The 19,470-nt window shown below is 39.0% G+C and overlaps 1 protein-coding gene across 1 annotated transcript in view; it reads left to right on the plus strand.

Annotated features, from left to right (window-relative positions):
- The first annotated feature begins 12,185 nt into the window (after positions 1-12,185).
- Positions 12,186-19,470, plus strand: part of znf800b (zinc finger protein 800b) — a 28,019-nt gene continuing 20,734 nt past the window's right edge. The window contains exon 1 of the mRNA XM_053314136.1: positions 12,186-12,266. The gene's annotated coding sequence lies outside the window, so the exon portion shown is untranslated. The remainder of the gene's footprint in view (positions 12,267-19,470) is intronic.

Consider the following 19,470-nt stretch of genomic DNA (forward strand, 5'->3'; position numbering starts at 1 on the left):
AAAAAAAACTGTTGGGTTTTTTTTAATTTTTATTTTTTTAGTTGAAGTTAAAAAAAAAATCTGCGTTCTGGTTTAAATGTTGCAAGAAACACAAACTCTCGTCTGTGTGTCAGGACTTGCATCCAAAATGGAATTATTACTACGGTGTTGGATGTGTTTTTGTATAATAATTTATCATTCTTAAATGTTTTTTTTTTTTTTCTAATTAACCATTGAGGTTTGAGAGACTTTTTGAGCAAAAAACAGAATTTCTATGGCATTTTGAAGAAATGTTGAAAGTATTATGATAGTTCCTATTGTTGAAAAAAATGTACATATCTGTTATTATTTTTGTATTTATTAATAATTGTCCCCTTTTACTAAATATGAGCTAAAGAGGGAGTCTTTTGCCCTGCTATCTTGGTCTGGGTTTAATAGTGTTGAGGTTGGCCTGGTTTCTCAAAACCTTCAAGAATTTGTTCATTAGCACGTTTTGAAATGAATACTCACGGTGTGTCCTTTTTGATTATTCCACATGACAACAGATAGTGGGCGATTCTAAAAGAAATATTTTATTCACTTCATTTTAGCTAATCATTTTGTCTGACAAATTTAAAAAAAAACACTCACCTCAAAATACACCCACTCACTTTTCACCACCTCTCACATGCTGTTTCCTGCTTCCGTAACATACTAATCTATTAATCATGATGGTGTGCAGTTTTTTTTTGCAGTTGGCATACAAGAAATCAACATTATTCTAAGAGGAATTGATACAATACGCGTATAACAGATGCCAATAAACTTAAACTTCACAAAAAGAAAGTGTTTTATCCAAAGATTGAATCCAAAGTCTCTCAGCATCTGTCTGCAGCTGTGTCACCAGCAGCTCCTCTATTTCACCACCAAAACATTTTTTAGTACGCATGCTGACTTTTTTCTTACCCAATTTTTTTCACTTCTCCAATGTGAATACACTGCTTAGAATGAATATTTAGTGTGAAATTGGGACGAAGCCAATTGAAGTCATGTGATGTGATTGTCATTTGTCATCTCATGACGTAAGCAGCATCTCAGTCATGTGATAACGGGTGGTTGAATGTGGGGGTTTTTGTGGTCAAACCATTATATCTTTAAGCCTGTTTCGTTTTTTGAAGTGTTTCCTGTTGCAGACGATAATGAAAGTGAACATTTTTACAGACAACATAGCCTACGTCACATCTTATATTGTCATTATGCACTATTGTTTTATCTTTACACCAGGAGGGTGGAGGTTCCCCTGATCACTGAAGGTCTGGGCCTGATCAGGATAATGAGAAAAGACCGAAAACCTATTTATCCCATTCAATCAGTCTTGGTATATGAAGATAATTAATATACATATGACAATGTAAAAATATGATTTAGATATCCAGGGAGGCCATGCAGTGAGCCTAAAAACTCCAGATTGAATCATGTTTAGATCTGGCCCTACTCCTTTCAAATGTGGAGAAGATGGTCCAAAATCTCATGTTTCTGTATCAGTGTTTCAGTGTTTCAGGTACAGCTGAACACACTGCTCACACACTGTGTGTCTGACACAAGCTAATGGACAAACTCTTGATTTTTGTGAAACCAAGCCCCGGTGAGTATTTTCATATAAAGGGCCCCACATTCCTGTTTAACTGTGGTTCTACCCCTTTTCATACTTCTTCCAATGTTTGAAACTATAGCTATATACTTTGAAACTGCCTTTATCTTCCAAGACCAGTGTATTGATTTATACTCGGTTGTTCTGTTGTGTAAAATCAGAGCCGGGGTCAAAATGCTTTCAATTACTTCTCAGCTGGACTCCAAAAGCCATCGTTTAACATCCAGTGTCACATAACAGTAGATAAGACCTTGTTCTCAGCAGTTATTTAAGATCACTTGGTACCATTTCTTCTTCTATAGCAGTAGTTCACTGTGATGTAAAAGCAAAATACCCTTTCCTGTGAGCCTGTGATGTCTTTTAATATTTAAAGATGCCTGCATACACCATCAGGTAAAAGTGCCGGAGGTGTTTTTGAGTTTTGGGTATGGATGACAGGGACTTGCCCTACCAATATCAAGGTGTTGCTAGATTATCCTTACCAATATTTTTACTGATGTCAAACAATGTAGCTGCTTTAACTCCATGTAATGCTAACAGTACGTTCTCCGCTAAGTTGCCAGGTGTTCATTTGTGATCGTTCTTCAGACATGCTGTTTAATTAATTCATTTAACAACTTTATTATTGTTGGTGAAAATTCCTCCCAAAAGCAAATTCAATTAAGACATCAGGTCCTTTTTTTAAAGAAGAATAAAAGCCTCAGTAAAATTTGAGCTTATGCATATGTGTCATTAAGACATGAATATTATGTATTAGCCTGTTTGACTGGTTTGTTTGTGACTACAGGCCGTCATTTCATTATGAAAATCATGTCAGCAGCAGCCTGAGCAGCACAGAGACTCATTGATGGGTGAGCTCTGATATCACAGTGAGAGATCTAGCCATACGTTTAGGATTTGAATGAAAAATAATACAAATTGAGTTGAGTCTGAGATGATCACTGAGGCAGCAAATACATATTCAGTAACAGTCAGGCTCTTTTTATGTGTGTGTAGGCAAAAAATACCCACACCAAAGATAAAACCTAAAATTCATGATTAAAGTCCCTATACTTAACAACCAAAGTGGCACAAACATGACTAAATTTAAGTGAGGATGTCACACAGGTGGAAGAAAGTTGTATTGAAAACTGTCAGTCATGTAATATGAGGTGATTTCTTGGCAGGGTCAGTTATGAATGTAATACCTTTTTAAAAACACTTTACTACATCTACTGTTTGATGTGGCTAATGTAACATGTTAAAAAAATAAAACACTTAAAAAAAATACAGCTAAACTAACTGAAAGCATTTTGACTCACTTGATGGCAGCGTAAAGCTGTGAACGATGCTCCCATCTGGTACTTGCCAACTGCTTCAGTGGGAAAAGTTTCAAGGATTTATTTAGTTTTGTTTTCGTTATTTTTTTTTTTTTTTGTCTCAAAAGCATCTACGCACTAACGATGAATGAACTGTACATAAAAGTAAGTAGTATTTGTGTTATGCTTTTCCAAGTGCTTCCCATAATGACACTTTATTCATCAGTGTGTGAGATCGTCTATCGGCTCTTACTGTAGATCAGTCAAGTGATGTGCAGGTGTTACGCTTTATTCTGTCACCCATCAGATTCTGTGACCTAAACAGGAATTTCTTTCAGCTGTATTTCCACTGTATGTGTAGTCATCAAACATTATTGCATACTTTACTTTGATTACTATTTTAAACACTGATTGTATTTAAACAGTGTGACACATATTGAGAGTTAAGCAAAACCTGTCAGCCTATATACATACATCAGCATTTTGTGCAATGGCAAAACTGTGTGTGTGTGTGTGTGTGTGTGTGTGTGTGTGTGTGTAGGGAGTAATAACTGCACACCTACAAATCTTGGTCAACACTTGACAAAACTTTGGCATACTGCACCGAAACCACAACCATCAAATACTATCACCCTGTCCATATAAATACAAAGGAGCATCATGTTGGATGACAGCGATCAAATAAAATAAATAAATCACGCCAATAAATAATCCGAAAAAAACATTTGCAGAGGTAAGAGTGCAGGAACTCCTATTCATGTCACATGATCTGGTGGGTCACAGGAAACGTGTGTAATGCCATCTTGTTTGTCTTTTATTTTTACTGCACATACACACATGCTCAGTGTACAGTTAAATGTTGGTTTACATGCTAAAACATGAGGTTTAGGTGGGAATTATGTTCAGGGGACAAGATTTTTTTTTTTTTTTTTTTTTTCACGTGTACATTTACAGAGCAAAGTGACGATCTTAGTGCTAAGATGTTTTTGGGGGGAAATGCCACCCCTAACTTACTGTTTATAGTAATAGGAATGGGAGGTTTCCGTTTGTTGCAGCTAAAATCAAGACATGGATGTTGATTTCAGAGCAGTTGTATATTATCATGGCTGTTAAAGAATTTTATGGAGGTATTAACAGTTTTTTTTTTTTTTTTTAATCCCTCCTCCTTCCTTTTTTTGCACTTTGTTATAAAGCCCAGATCTTTAATCAACGTCTATTTATATAAATATTTGAGATTAAAAAAAAAGTCTATATCTATATATTTGTAAAAGTGTCTCTGGCAACTACAGCAAAAGAAGATGAAGAGTATATTCTTGGTGAGATTTAGTAGAAGGCCCCGAAAACCAGCACACTGTTGTTTCATCTGATCCAAACCGTGGTGAATGTCGCCTTGCAAGTCAGTCTCACAGCAGCTGGATCAGAAAATTGAACATGTAAAAAAAAAAAACACAAAATAGGTCTTATATCCAAGCTTTTATTAAATGATTGAAAGCGGATGTTGTGTTATTTGTAAATCGAAGATGCAGCTTTCAAATTTGTGGAGAAATCCCACCTCTGATGAATGTTCTCTGTATTTGACTTGTCAGCAGTGCATGTTTTCTAGCTAAACAACTCATCATCTGTCCATTTGCAGAAGCTTTTGGTGTATGATATGATATTTTTGTTTTGCCGGAGAAGAGTAAAAATGTCTTTATATATTGATATTTCGACACATTTCAGTGCTATAATTTGACCAGATGCTTCTTGCTACTTGTTACTGTGTTTATTGAGAAAGCCAAACTTTACTGTTTCCCTGCCTGCCTCCAAGGCGAAATCTGAACAGTTCCAGCATTTTCACTCCAGCTCACACACATTTTTAGGTACTTGTACTTGAATGTCCATTTTGTGCTAACTTTAAACTTTCTTCCCCATCAAAATTTTCTCCACTACTACATTTGTCTAATTACTACAATTTACTGGTTACTTGTCAAATTAAGGCTTTACATAAAAAAGACATATGATAAGCTTGTGTTTCCCAACCTTTTTGCCTTGTGACCCCTGACACAAAAGAGGGTTTGTTCGGGGACCATTGTCACATGTTTGAAAAATACCTACAATTTCTCAGCAGCTTCACCAAAAAAAAAAAAAATCTGTCTATAATTCCTATATGAGGACCAAAGATGTCAATTTATTCAACATGTCACAAAAAACAGCAATTTTTTACACCAATTTTTTCTCTACTCTATTAATCATGACCCCTCAGATTCATCTTTTGATGCTTTGGAGGGGTTCGAGCACTCGGCTGGGACCCACTTGACTAAACTACTACTACTGTAGCCACAAAATGCTACTTTTACATTGATGCATCAGTATTGATCATATGATCATATGTTTTTCTGCAGACTGAATACTTTTACTTCTCATACTTCACCATAAGTATATTTTGCTGATAATACTTGAGCAGGAAAGTAAAGGATCTAACCACTTTTTCCACCACCAGACCTGCCGCACCAATCAGACCTTTTGAAAACTGTCCATTTCTAATAATCCAGGTTAGTGGACAACATGTTAACAATATATTGATTTTAAGACACCATGTATAACCATGTGAGTGATTTACTATCATTCAGTGTATGCTGACCACATCCTTGTATATGTATAGTAAATGACCTCTCTTGTACTTAAAAAGAGGATCTAGAATTGTGACTCAAAAGCTTCTTCTCAGAGCAGGGTGACTTTCCAGGTTAGGGTTGAGCTCTGATGGCTGTCGACACAAAAGACTGATTTATTCTCTTGACGCAGCTCATAAGTAGATATCAAGCAAGTAAACCTGTGGAGATTCCCTCCTTGGGTCACCAATTCTTTATTGAATCCTTTATCAACCCTTTGACATTGCAATCTAGTTTATTAGTCATGGCTTTGGACCCCTGTGTTGGTTAACATTCACCATCTTTGAGCAATATGTTGAATCCTAGACCAAGCCTCAAATACTGCTGATGCTGACCTTTGACCTCCCTGGAAAATGGTGAGAAAATCTCCCTTTGGTGATACATTTTTTTCAACATAAACTCATCATCTGATGTTTAAGTTCAATGAAATGGGAACCCATGATAGAATATAATGTGATGCCATGTTTCTGCCTTTCTCCCTTTATGGTGCTGATTTAATGTTGTTATTGGTTACAGTGGAAATCTAGACTATTGAGACATCATCTGTGCTCCAGCAAGTAATTCAACAAAATCCCCACTCAGCCTGAGGAAGGACACTACAGACAGCCATCAGATATTCTCTCAGCATTGAGCATTCACTGCCACTGCTTTGTCCTTACCTGTGAATCATTATGAAAGAGCTCAGGAAAGTGATAAAACGTTGGGTTATTCTTAATGATACTGCCAGCGACAGTCTTGACCACATTTTAGCAATGCATTCCTTCTGTTCATCATTTACAGACTGTGCCAAACAAATGTGGCCAACTCAGAGTGTGCCCTTCTTTATATTCACTGCTTTTTTAGTTTTGTCGCATCTTTTCTAGATAAATAGCCTCGAGATGACAGTGCTGGTCTTCTGTTAGACTTTCAAAGATCATTCAAAACTAATTAAGTAAAGGGGGAAAATCAGTCACATATAACACAAACCCCCTGCTAGAGGAACGTTCGATTTTTCAGATGTGTAAAGTTTATATACTTCATTTACATTGGATTCAAAAAGAGAGCATAACTTTCATTGGATTCATCTGGTTAGCCATTTTTATACATGTATTTTCAAATATGGTACAATGAAGAGACGGTGTTCTAGACTAGTAACATGATTTTACCAAACATTCCTAACATAATTTGTCTCTGATCTTTTTTTTTTTTTTTCTCCCCTACATTTTATCAACAGTAATGACTGAGAGTTGTTTTCTGTTGAAGCCTTGCAAGGTTGTGGAGAACAGCTAATCTGTCCTCAAGACTGAGTCAGATGTGACTGTACACCCTCAGAGAGACTAGAGACAGAGTTACAAACAAAAACAAAAGACAAACACAATGACCATGAAGAGACTGCAGCTCGCCATAGAAGCCTAAGCAAATACTGTCCCCTAATTTTAGCATTAAAACAGGATTATGTCATTGTGCTGTCACAGCAGTCAGTGTTAGTGTCGGTGTTCAATTCACCTTTTCATTCTATAAGTTGATGTTATTTCTACTTTGAAAAGTTACATCATTTCATTTAATTACATTTCAAAAGTTTCCTTCCAAATATGCAATTTTTAAAACATATATAGGAAGTTTTTTAGAAAGACCCCGAAGTCTGCTGATTCAGAGAACTGACAAAGAGTTTACCCTAATACACATAATCAGATCAAACTTCAGGGTTTCATATAATGACAGCAAACTCTTGGGGGGGGGGGGGGGGTCTTTTTTTATACCAGGTTTTACTCAACAATGTTAATCCAAGTAACTGTGTAAACTTGCCACTTAGAACAGGCTCACAGGTGGATGTCTTGATCACAAAGTCTCCCTCTCAGCCTAAATCTTCACATATCCCTCAGGCTGGTGTGTAAAGAGTTTCGTCTGAGTTAAAAATATCAGTAGCAGACTCCAAACTTTTGTGTGTGTGTGTGTGTGTGTGTGTGTGTGTGTGTCTGCGAGCTCTTGCAGTTAAAGTGAGTTAATTCTCTTATCGGAGTAAAGAAGACAGCTTGTGACAAAGTTCAGGACAGAGCAGATTGGCGGGAGGGGAGAGGAGGTGGGGGGTGGAGGAGGGTGGAGGGGGGGGGGAGGTTGGAAGTCAAATTACACATGGAAACATGAAAGCAGAAGAAAGCAAACACTTCACGGTCATGGTTGCCGCTTGATGCGTAGCCCCACAGATTTGTGTCTTGGCATGGAGTTAATAAGGTTTGTCTACAAAAGGAGCTCCTGCATTATTTTTTCATGATCACTGCACAGCACAGCACGCCATGATCTCGCTCATAATGCTCATCCCATTTTAAAACCTTTATTTTTGTTTTAAGAGAAGAGATTCAGCCTTAAACATACTGAATGTATCTTGTTGCTATGATATTGTGCAGTTTAGTGTATTTAATTATGATTCAATGTCATTCAAAGCTATTCAAACAATAAAAAAAGTAAAATAGCAGTAAGAGATCTATAAAACAGTAAATAAATTGCAAGAAAATAATTCAAGCTAGTATGTAAAGTGGGGGGAAAAAAACTACTTTAGCAAACACATCACACAGCACTGAAGCAGCGTACAGATGGCTCGGCTATTACTGCTCTCCAGACGAATCGCTACATCCAATTAGATTTGTGTGAGCATGACATCCAGCAGGCATTTCAGCCCACTGTGTCTCCTCAGTGCTTTTACATTAATGGGCTGAAATGACAAGACAGACATTCCCGACAACATTGACACCTTGTGGTCAGTTACCTCTAACACGAAGCCCTAAATCTCATCAAGTCACGAATCAGATCAGAAAGCACTCAGAAAAGCAACGTGGCCCAGATCGAATTGTGTTTACTACAAACTAAGGAGCTGCTCCTATTTGTTCCTATTTATTCAGATACTCCTGCTGAGATGAACAATTACTGCACAGGTCGTCTTGTGAATTCATTATTACAGCAACTGCCAGACAACTTCCAAGACTGTGATATTCAAGGAAGCTGATTGGCAACATATTAAAAATAAAATCTGAATGAAACCTCCATTGTTACTGATTTGTAAGAAGGGTGAAAACATTACCTCTATAAAATGATCAGTTATAATATTTGCTCATATTGCATGGCCTATTAAAACCAAAAAAAAAAATGAGCAGTGTTATCTGTTTATCTTGTTAGTCTTTTACTAAGTGGTTCCTGTGGGAGTCAAGTTGTACCCTAATCTCCAGTATCTTCCCCACTCCCTCCAAACAAGGCCCACTTGTAGCCTCGGCTGTAATTATAAACAGGCTATTTGAATTACCAGCGTAAACAAATTATTTGTCATGCACAAAAAGTGTCCAAACATGTCACTAGGTGGTGTGATAAATGCAGCCTGCATGTAATTGAGAAGATAAAAGCTCCCGGTCTCTATGCAGCCACATCCATGAATGCCGAGGAGTTTCTCCCCCCATTGCAAAACAGCATTCTTATGATAATGGAATAATGCTGGTGCTTTAGCTAATTGTGTATAGACGATAGTGGTGGGCACCTTTTGTTGTGAGCTCTCACGAGCCTCAAGGAAAGAGCTGGCAGGGATTATAACTCATTATAGAACTCTTTGCATTCAGTGAGTCGAGTGTTTTTCCTTGATTTGATGCGGCGGTGTTAGATTTTACAGGGTGAATTCAGGATAAGGTTTTCTGCGTCATTTTAACGCTGTGTGAGTTATCTGGGAAATACTGCCTATCCTGGTGGCCAAATGTAATATGTTTATCAAGTGCTCAAGATAGTATAAAAGTTCAAATAAGACAGGTGCAACACATCAATCTGAGTGTTCAAATCTAAATGTAGTCTTACTTGATGCTAGAGCAGCAGTTTAAAGCAGCAATTTACTTAACTATACCTAAATATTGAAACTCAAGCTCTAACTCCAAAACAAAGTTAATAGAGATCATTTTTTTGTATTGCCATTTTGTATTTTAAGCCATTTAGCTGATTTGGTTTTCTTGTTAAAATTAGTTAGCAGATGAATTTCACTGTCTCGCTCGGTGGCTCGTTTCATGGGATCTTACCTGACAGCCTTTTCAATGGCCTCACCAACCTGCTGAGTACATACAGCTGTCCTGAATCATTTAAATCCATATCCTAGACTTACTTACCAAGCACAAAAACAAAGAAACAAACTACCGTAGTTAAAAAAACACATAGTACAATATACAAATACATCATACACTTAGTAAGCTATTAATTTATTAAATTACTGCAGGCACACACATTGCTTTTGTACGAGTGCTGGCTTCAGGAAGAGTTACACTGCTACTCACTACTAATCTATTATACTGGACTCTATCATGTTAAACTACTACATATGGCAACATTTTTACTATTTCTGTTATATTATGGTACTATACATAAATAGGTAGCACTTCTACCAGACAAGTGTAAGTCTATAGTAACTGTATTAATTAAGTTGAAAGTAAACTTGTCACTTAAAACTATATAGTTTATTATTTCTAGGCCTATAACAACTACTGATACCATTACTATGCAAAGATTGCTTCCATTAAAGTATACTATACAGAGTTTTATCACTACTTAATACCCCAATACTTTACAAATACTTTAGCACTTATGTAACAACATTTCATTTTCTATAAGAGTATGAGCAGTGGTCCATGAGAGGTCCTTTAAATGAACTATGGCTTCCATGAAACTGTGATAAAACAGAATAAGGAAGCCTAATCAGTCTTTTAAATTTAGTTCATTACTAATGCACTGATAAGCTATTACAGCTGAATTATTTTGCAGTGTAATCTGTTTATTCCTACCTCTCTTTCTTCCAAAACTTTTATTCAGTAGTCACCTTTATCTCTAGGGTGACTCCTAAAAGTTAATGAAGGAAATTTGACCTCTTTCTCTCTCCAAGGTCAACCGAAAGCAACCACCACCCCAATCAAACACATTGCCTGCACTCAACATGTTCATCATTAGTATTTCCATATCCTACTTGACCTTCAGTTTCATCTCCACACCTGCACTGACTCACCTGCTACTCCATGCACTTATGTTAACCTACATGTGCAATATTTGAGACAGCTGTTGCCAATTAACACAACCCTCTGATACCTTATAATTAAAACATAGGGAGCAGAGGTTATTTAGTGAGCTTTAACTACATAACCTGAGCCTGTTTACTCAAGATGACCTCGTTAATATTCAGCTGAATTTTTATGAGGTGAAAAAGAGTCATTTATTTGACATAATTCAAATTTCAATGTGATTCAGTAGGAAAGAAGTAATGGCTCGAACAATTATTTTCATCAGTCTGGATGCAAGGTAAGGTTGGGTTATGGTAAGTAGACTAAGTTAAGAGTATTTTCTAATAATTTGTTTATTAGTTTGTAAAAAATATTGTTATTAGCATTATATTTGGGACAATAAGCCACCTCTTGGTATTAAGATTAGCTCGCGTTATATTAGCTTGTAAACTACCGTTAACGTAAGCTAACCCAAGCTAGCTAGCTTTGGTTAGAAATGGCACAAAATTTTGTTTTATTTCTGCTAAAAATCCTTCATATATGTCAGTTTGTTATAAGGTAGGATGGTTGAACATTTTTTGGTTTCCTGAGTTATTTATGACAAAGTTAAACTTATTTGACATACATTAGCTAGCGTTATTGTTGCTAGTGTTGAGCCAGTTAAGGGTTTGAAAGAGTAAAGTTACTGTTTACATTAGTATAAAAAATATGTCGTGAATTAAGCTTTTTCTATTAAATATGGATGTTTTTTTATCACTACCTTCTCTAGCCAAATAAGAGTACACATGTAAATATGTTTTGGGATGTTTCTGGGTGACCAAACTTGTGTTATCATTATAATATAACCTAAAACTAATAGTCAGTAATAATGAATGTTGTTTTTAGCCGAAGCTAGTCTGTTAATAGTCTGAAGTGCATAGGCTCTCCATCATCTGCATTATTGCTTATGGGATTAGGCAGCTAAACCACTAAAATGATCACTGTGATGAATATGAAGTTATGAGGAGTTATATTTTACATGAAGGAGAGTTTAGTCACAGTCGGCGCTGTTTGTTAGGTTCAATTTGATGATGTCTTCAAGGAAAATCAACTTGGACAATCAGATGTGGCTCCTCAGAAAAAAATACGACCAAATGTAGGTTAATGTGTTTAACTGTGGGGAAAACTCCTAGACTACATTAGTGTACATCTATGTGCCACACAAGTCCTCCCCCCTCCTCGACAGTAGTAAAATATCTGATTAAATTTGTGATATAAAGTATTTAATGTGTGGTATTAAGTTTTAGATGGGTGTATCCACCCCTGTTTTATTTTGCGTTTTGCGTCGTGAACTTGTGGAGAGCTCTCTGTCCTCAAAAGGTTGCGCGTTTTGGGGGATAAATCATCGTTACAACTGTGGCCTTTAGTTTAAAGCAGGATTATTATTAAGCGTTTCTTTGTTTAAAAGGGCCGTGCCCTTCCTTTTTTCGCAATGTCTCCCTAAAGTGTCGGCATTTCCAGCTGAAATTGGACGTAGAGGGTGCACCTTTGCGCAGAGACTGGTTTAATGCTGAGAGGCTCCTCTGGGTGCACAAAGACAGCGGCTCGCAGAGGAACTTGTTCAGAGTGAACCGGGGACGCTGGGAGGCGAAATAAACAACCCCCGGACTCGAAGTAGCCACGGCCGCGCAGTTTTACCTCTTCAAACACACTATTCCACCACCCGTCCATCAATTAAAAGGTAAGGACTTGTTTTTAGTACGTTTCAGTGGGACTGGAGGGCTGCGGAGCGGGTTAAACCTCCTTCGCTTTGGCTTCCCGAGCATGGTTGTTTTTGCAGAAAATGGCGTCATCGCCCTCTTGTTTCTGCCTGGTCGCGGTGGGGAGAGGAATAGTTTCAGAGACTTGTAGCAGCCTCTACGTGTGGCGTTTACCTCCTCAAAGATGCAGTCAGCTACGACAATGTGTTTTATTCAACAGTAAATCGTCAGAATAGGAGACACTTCATGATTTCGCTCGGTAGAAGGACGCGCAAAGATGGAAGGGTCACCGGTCCTGTGCGCCAAGCTGCTTCTTGGAAAAGGTGGCACGGAGCCGCAAAACGCAGCGTTTTACATTCATAATAATGCCATCCACCCCGGCTCTAGGCTAATCGAAATGACCGAGGATGGTTTAGGGTTATTACCAGAGTGGTGATGGACGTATTTATGGGAGTGCTGCACCTTGTCTTTGTGTGTATTTTATTCGGGTGAGCTCGTTTTTACGCCGCACTCCCCTGCCATGCTGCAATCGTTATGAGGGGCCTCTTTTACGGCTTGAAAGGTGCATTTTGTACTTGGCTTTTCCTTTGATCAAGTTAAGCTGCCCCTTTGTTGCTCTAAATAGTGGCGTTTTTAGGCTGACAATATAACCGTGTAAAAAGAGATTTTCGGGGATAATGGGGGTGATGCAAATCGTGCCATGAGAACGGCGACTGCCCTGCGCTCTGGTTCGCTGGTTGCCAGACGGGGACAGCCTGAATAAGATAAAAAATAAAAGTCTTTTGGACGAATCACATAGTTTGCACAAAACTGGGGAAGTCCGGCGCTGCGCAAAGGTTGTGCTGCTGCTTTGCGCAGAGCACAGTGGCAGCTGCTGTAACCGCCGCCACCATTTCGCCGCGATATTTTTTGTGTGTGTTGGCCAACCTTTTGTAAATAGTTGGGGACTCTTGGATAAAAGAGCACAATAGTATTCATGCAGGCCCTTTATGGCCTGTGAATGCGGTCCTAAGTCCCTCTCCGGCTGTCCTGTCTTTCCCCGTCAGCTACGTGCATGCGTCCTAGCACTGGCCACCACACATCCACCATAGCGAGGCCACTCGGTTCCCTGTGAATACGCTCTGCTTGGTTCCTCCTGTGGCCAAAAGTCGAGGACAGATCGCGTGCTGAGTGATACGGTGCAGGCCGTCACGATCAAATCGAAACAATCACAAAACATCAGCCATGGAGACTGCTCATCGCTCGCTCCGTGCACATTTTTATTAAGTTTCCTGAGTTATGCAACCGCATCCCCGTAGAGCGAACTGCTCATCCGCCTTTATTTACTCGTCACCCACCACCGGATGGATATATATGTGTGTAATATCAGGTGAATTGGACCAGTCCCCGCGGCGACGACAGTGAATTAGGAAGGTATGTCATTTGCAAATCACCCAGTGCCATTTGCGTCACAGCCCGCGGCCTCGCACGCCCATGGGGGGCGATGGAGTTGCAAATGGAGACTGTGTGTGTGTGCTGACGCTGCCCCAGCTGAAAGGGAACCAATAGACACGGACCCGGGCGGTAACAATCGCCCTGCGCTTCCACTCTCCAGTGCACCGACTTGGGATTCCGTATTACACGGGACGACCGCGCAGTTTATTCGGGATGGTTAGCTTTCCATCGCCCTGCTTGGGATGCGTAAGTGGATGCGTACACACACACACACACACACACACACTGGTGAAACCTGCTTGAGGGCTCGACAGGCCAGCCGGAGAGGAGATCCGCTTGGTGCTTCCCTCATGGTGTTCGGTGCATGTGGCTATTGTGCGGTCGCTCATGTGTGGATAAACGTCTTTCTACCGGATCGTGACGATGTGACCGTAAAGCTTTATTAACAACGTACAGAATAAGGTTGGATTATGATTCGGACATTGGATGAAGACTCGCGTCGGTTTTTGTTACATCCACAGCGCGCCACGCGTTTCTGGTTTTGGAGATGAGCTGGGGCGTTTTATCCAGGAACGTTTTATTTGTTGCTGCTGCGCTTTTGGGCACTGTGCGTGGATTCACCCACCAGAGCTCACAACTTATTCACAAGGCAGAAAAGTCCCGGAACTAGAAAGTACAGATTCAGTCAGCATTGATGTCATTTACAGGCTCACTGTGTTGGCAATCGATGCGATGAATATCTAATCAATAATGTCTGATGATTGGTACCATAACACCTGACATATATACTTTTAATGATATAAGCAGGTATTAATACAAGTATTTTTTTTGGCTTTTAGGGGATACAAAATGACAGCATGGTGGCAAAACTGCAATTGGTTGAAATGTTAAAATAGTTTGTAAATATTTATGATTGGAATGTGTGTTATATTGACATAAAATAATCTTGGCATAAAAAGATGCTTTGGTGATATGTTCAGGTTTAGGCTATGTTTGCAAGTGACAACAAACAACACTTATTGCGCTTTGTGTTTCAGACTGCTATCAAGTGTTGTTATGGGTGCAGGTGTTAAACAAATCAGGGCTAATAGACCAGTACTTGTACCCTGAAACATGCCCCCTCAGGCAAATATTCACCCTACAACATCTGATTCAGACACCTCTGCTGTTGTGGACTCTTGAGCATGTTTTATTTGACTACTATTCTTATCATTTTACGTTATTTAAGTTTTCCATATTAACACACAGCTTGGTGCAACTTTGAACCTGCATGTGGCTGTTTATTTAGGTGTGTGATTGTTCAACTGGAAAATTATTTTTTGTTATTGCATATTAACCAAGTTCAGATGCAGGGATGACTCTGCTGTACACATGTGGTAAAGTTCATTAATCAATTCAGATTAGACCCTAATACCATCACCCCCTCTAAAAGCTGTAACACTGAACCTGTGTAGCTCAGTAGAGCTGGCCAGTCTAACCTTGAGGATGAATATGAATGAGTAAGTAGGACATCCGAGAAGATAACAAAGTGGGTTATATACGGAACAAAAATAAAATGGAGGGAAAAAAAGATTGGCCTGAAGTTTACAGAAATACCTCGCATATTTCCAACAAAAAAAGTTGCATAGCTTTGTGTGACTGATGTGATATTTATTCTTCTATATTGTTCCCCTATGTTACAATGACTGTGAAGTGTCCCAGGTATCATTGTCCTTTACCAGAGTGGCTTCTAAAGCACAACAGTTTAATGATGTCAGCGTATGATTCAGTCCGTTTAATGATGTGCCACTCTGTTCAGTCACTGAGTCAGCTCGTCAAACCCAGTGTGCAACTTTAGTCAGTCAACAAAACCATTAACCTGCCAGTCAGCCTGGAAGATATCCATTCATTCTCTTGTACATCCTGAAAATCAGCCGGCCAAGTCAGCCAGCGACTCCCCAGAAAATGAGTGTGAGCCTGCCAATACTTAAATGCACTAGTTATGAAGTGAGGATGTGAGAAGCTGCAGATAGATACATTTAGAGATGCCACAAACCATCAACTAAGTTCACATGTCTAACCTAAACAGATGTGTTGTGTCAGCAATGAAGATGAGCGCTGTGAGTTTCCAGCAAAGCTCGAGCTGTCAACAGAGGCCTGCTTTCTCTACATTATATTATAAAAGTCAGACAATTTATTCAGTAGGTTGTAATCATTAGTTTCCCCTCATCGTAGGATTAGGTGATAGGTTTTGTCTTTTTTAGGGATTTTTGCCTTGTAATTTCATGTTGACATCACCACTGATTGTTCAGCGCCCGTGTTTAATTATACGTTTACATGTGATTTAAGAGACTAAGATCATATGCTTCTCACCCACACCTGGCCTGAAAACACCCGTCATGCATCTCCCACGGCGCTGTATTTATTTAAATCTACGTCCGCATCCCTTTTTTCCACACTGTGCTGCTGCATCTCCTGTACGTCGCTTTAATTTGTCTCTGTGTCTGTAAATGTACAACGCAGAAATTTTCACTTTCACATCTGGTTTTGAGTATCCAGTGTCAATTTCTAGCCAAATCCATTAGTTGTGTACAAAGTGTGCTGCCACAGAGCGGGTTCTGGTTTGATTGGGTGATGAAAGTTATCACAGCTAAAAAAAAACAAAAAAAACCCTAACCCCACACACACACAAGTGGAGCTTATTGCAGCCCCTTAAAACAGCATATGTTTCACTCCAGTAAACTTTGTTGAGTAATGAAATCTGGGCAGAAACTGAAATGTTGCTGTTGGTTGACTAGATGGTATTTTTATAAGTTAGTGTAAAAAACAAAACCAAAAAAAAAATCTGTGTAATTTGTGTGTTAGTTTTTACTTCTCTAATATTTCTCTGTTTGCAATCACATATGTGTTGACAATGATTTGTCACCTGTGATTTAATGTGTGTTGTTATCTTAATAAGGATCAACTGGTGTGCGTTTATAACTGAGATCACATCTTTTTATATGTTGCCACGAGACATTACTGTCCCTCAACGGTCATATTAAGCAATCATCTTTAACAGTCAGACAGCTCTCCTGAAGTGGTTAAATCTACACATTTTTATTTATGATTAATTTATATTTACAGGTAGTCTGATAAGCTTAGTATGTTTAACTTTTTTCAAGTGTCGTTTGACATTTGTGCGTCATTCACACTGGTTTGTCTCAGGAAGTCCTGCACGAGTCCTGCCAAGCTCACATAGGTGAGGAGAAAATGTGTGAGAAGTTTTAATAGTGCTCACTTTTGGAAAAAGCTTGTCTGGTTGTTTCTTTTTTATTTTTCTTGGCACAGAAAAGCCATAATGTAATTTAATTGAGTGTACTTTATGTATGTAGGGTAAACTTGTTTCAGATGACCTTGATGAGATGGATATGCAACAAGACTCGTCTTTGCTGTTCGTTAACCTGTAGCAAGTTTTTTGTGACACATGATTTATGTTGAGATTAGGTTAAGATTTTACTTGGTGAGGTAGCACATTATTTTACATTTAAGTTTACCCTACAGTGCCTTAAATGTCAGTGTGTGTGTGTATGTAGTTAATGCTAAAATATTGGCATTTTTCTCATGTGCGGCTGAACACTGGCAGAATACAGTAAGATTAATTTCCTAGATTTCAAACATTAGGAGAAGCAGAAGAAAGGGGGTGTCCACAGCACATGAATTTCTGTCATTCAGTGATTCTGTCATTCAGTGATTGAAAATCCCCAAAGACCAGCTAGAAAGGTGCGTTTTTAACCACTGGGGATATGTGTCAGTAGGCCATATCATTGCTCTCATCCTTTCCTGTGATCAGGTGACATCAGTGCTGTGTCGCAGGCAGCATCATGTCAGAGAGCGTGGAGCCTCTCCATTAGGAGGAAGTCCTGTCATTCCGCCTCCGCACAGCCATCAGAAATAACTGAGAAAGCAGTGGAGTCAATAGGACAGTGCTGCACGCTGATATTTGTTGGCATACATATATGCTTACATACACACATTTATATTGGCTGAAACATGCTCCTTTATTGGTGGAGCAGCAAAGACGCTGAGGTGGGACTGTGTGACGGATGAGAAGGTTCTGCTCCTCCGACATGGATTTAGCTCATCTGTTCCATCTGAAAGGGCAAACAAGGATTTGTCTCCTAAAATATGAGTCGTCCCCATGTGGGAAACGCTTTGATAAATTGATTGCTTGTTGCTGGTGCAAATCAGAGTCACTGTGATGTATAGCTGAAGATGGGACTTAAACAAATTTGCTTATGGAATATGTAACGTGTAATGTGCTGAAAATGGCTCGTATGTAAAACTCAGCTTTCTGTGGGAGAGGAGAATGTGATACCTTATTTTCAGTTTTTTTAGAAATGTCAAATTTGGATTACATTTCAATGCTCTGAAGTGTTTTGGTCACATCTCGTCATTTAATTTTAAGGCTGCTTTTCAATGTTCTGCCATATTAGCAATCGTTCCAGTGTTATGCTGATCGTCAGTAGTTCATCAAGTATTGTACTGTGTAGGCAGGAAAGAAAAGCCATTTTTTGTATTAATATTTTTTTAATTGATCTTGTGAAATTCTTTTCACAAGATCTTTCAGCTTTTGTGGATCGGGGAATGATTTTCTTTTCTCAAAAAGTGCATCATAGGACATCTGGGACCATGTGTTTTTCTCTTGTCTGTGTTTGTATTGGATGTGTTTGATGCTTCAAATCAGCAGTCAGTATATCAGTACTCACCGTTTGTTTGATTTTTATTTAACAGTGATCCAAGAATAAGTTTTAAGTATGATATTGAACTGTTTACTGAAGGCGGAGACACAGTCCTAACATTTTAGTTTAGCTGGAATAACTTGAAAACATTGCACATAAAATGGAGTAAAACTTTAATTAATGATCTGGCAGCATTAAAAGCCTCCAGAAGTGCACAAGTTAAGTGTAGATTCGGAGGCTGGACCGAGGAGCCCCAGGACACCTCTGCTCTCATTACCTGAGTCAGAACAGAAGTCACTTCACAACTACGTCTGTCTGTTGCCACGGAAACGGGAGAATCCCTGGTGCCAGCGTGTTATCTGTGCATGTGTATTTTGTTTAAAACCCTCCTACTACATACAGCCTGTTTGGGAGTGAGTGAAGAAAGTAGTTTGCAGATGTTAAGACAGTTACGCCACAGCGGGGCTTTTAAAGCCTGAGTCCACACTGGCAGGTTTTTCTGAAAGACTTCTCAACAGAAGTAATTAAGCTGCTGTTTTGCAACCTTCTTGAAGCCGTAGCCCGCTTAAATGAGACTCAGGATCCCAAGACAAATCTAGTTGTTGATTACCATATAAAGCTTGCGCTGTCGATGTAAATTAAGGCCGTAAAGTCACTTTTGTGTGGTGACTGTGACCCACACAGTCAGACTGAGATGTTCCCTAATACAAAGAGCTTTTTATTGGCGGTTTTCAAGGTAATCAGTTGTCTAAAATTACTGATCTATATATATTTCCCCTTCCCTGCTTGTTCCTATTCATGTCAGCAGGGTGCTAGGATGCATCCCAGCATGCATTAGGTGAACTGTCAATTTCTCTCAGGCTCACAATTTAGGCCAATTTAGAGTCTTCACCACAACTAGATGTCTTCAGACTGTGGAGTGAAAGTCATAACAAGCACATAGATTTAGTCTTTACACTTACTATGAGAAGAGAGGGGTAAGGGAGGGATGAACTTTCTTAAATGAGGTTGTTTTCTGGCTTCAGTAGGCTGGACAGAATTTACGGTCCTT

This window comes from Scomber japonicus, chromosome 23 (genome assembly GCF_027409825.1).
Source record: "Scomber japonicus isolate fScoJap1 chromosome 23, fScoJap1.pri, whole genome shotgun sequence".
Taxonomy (NCBI): Eukaryota; Metazoa; Chordata; class Actinopteri; order Scombriformes; family Scombridae; genus Scomber; species Scomber japonicus.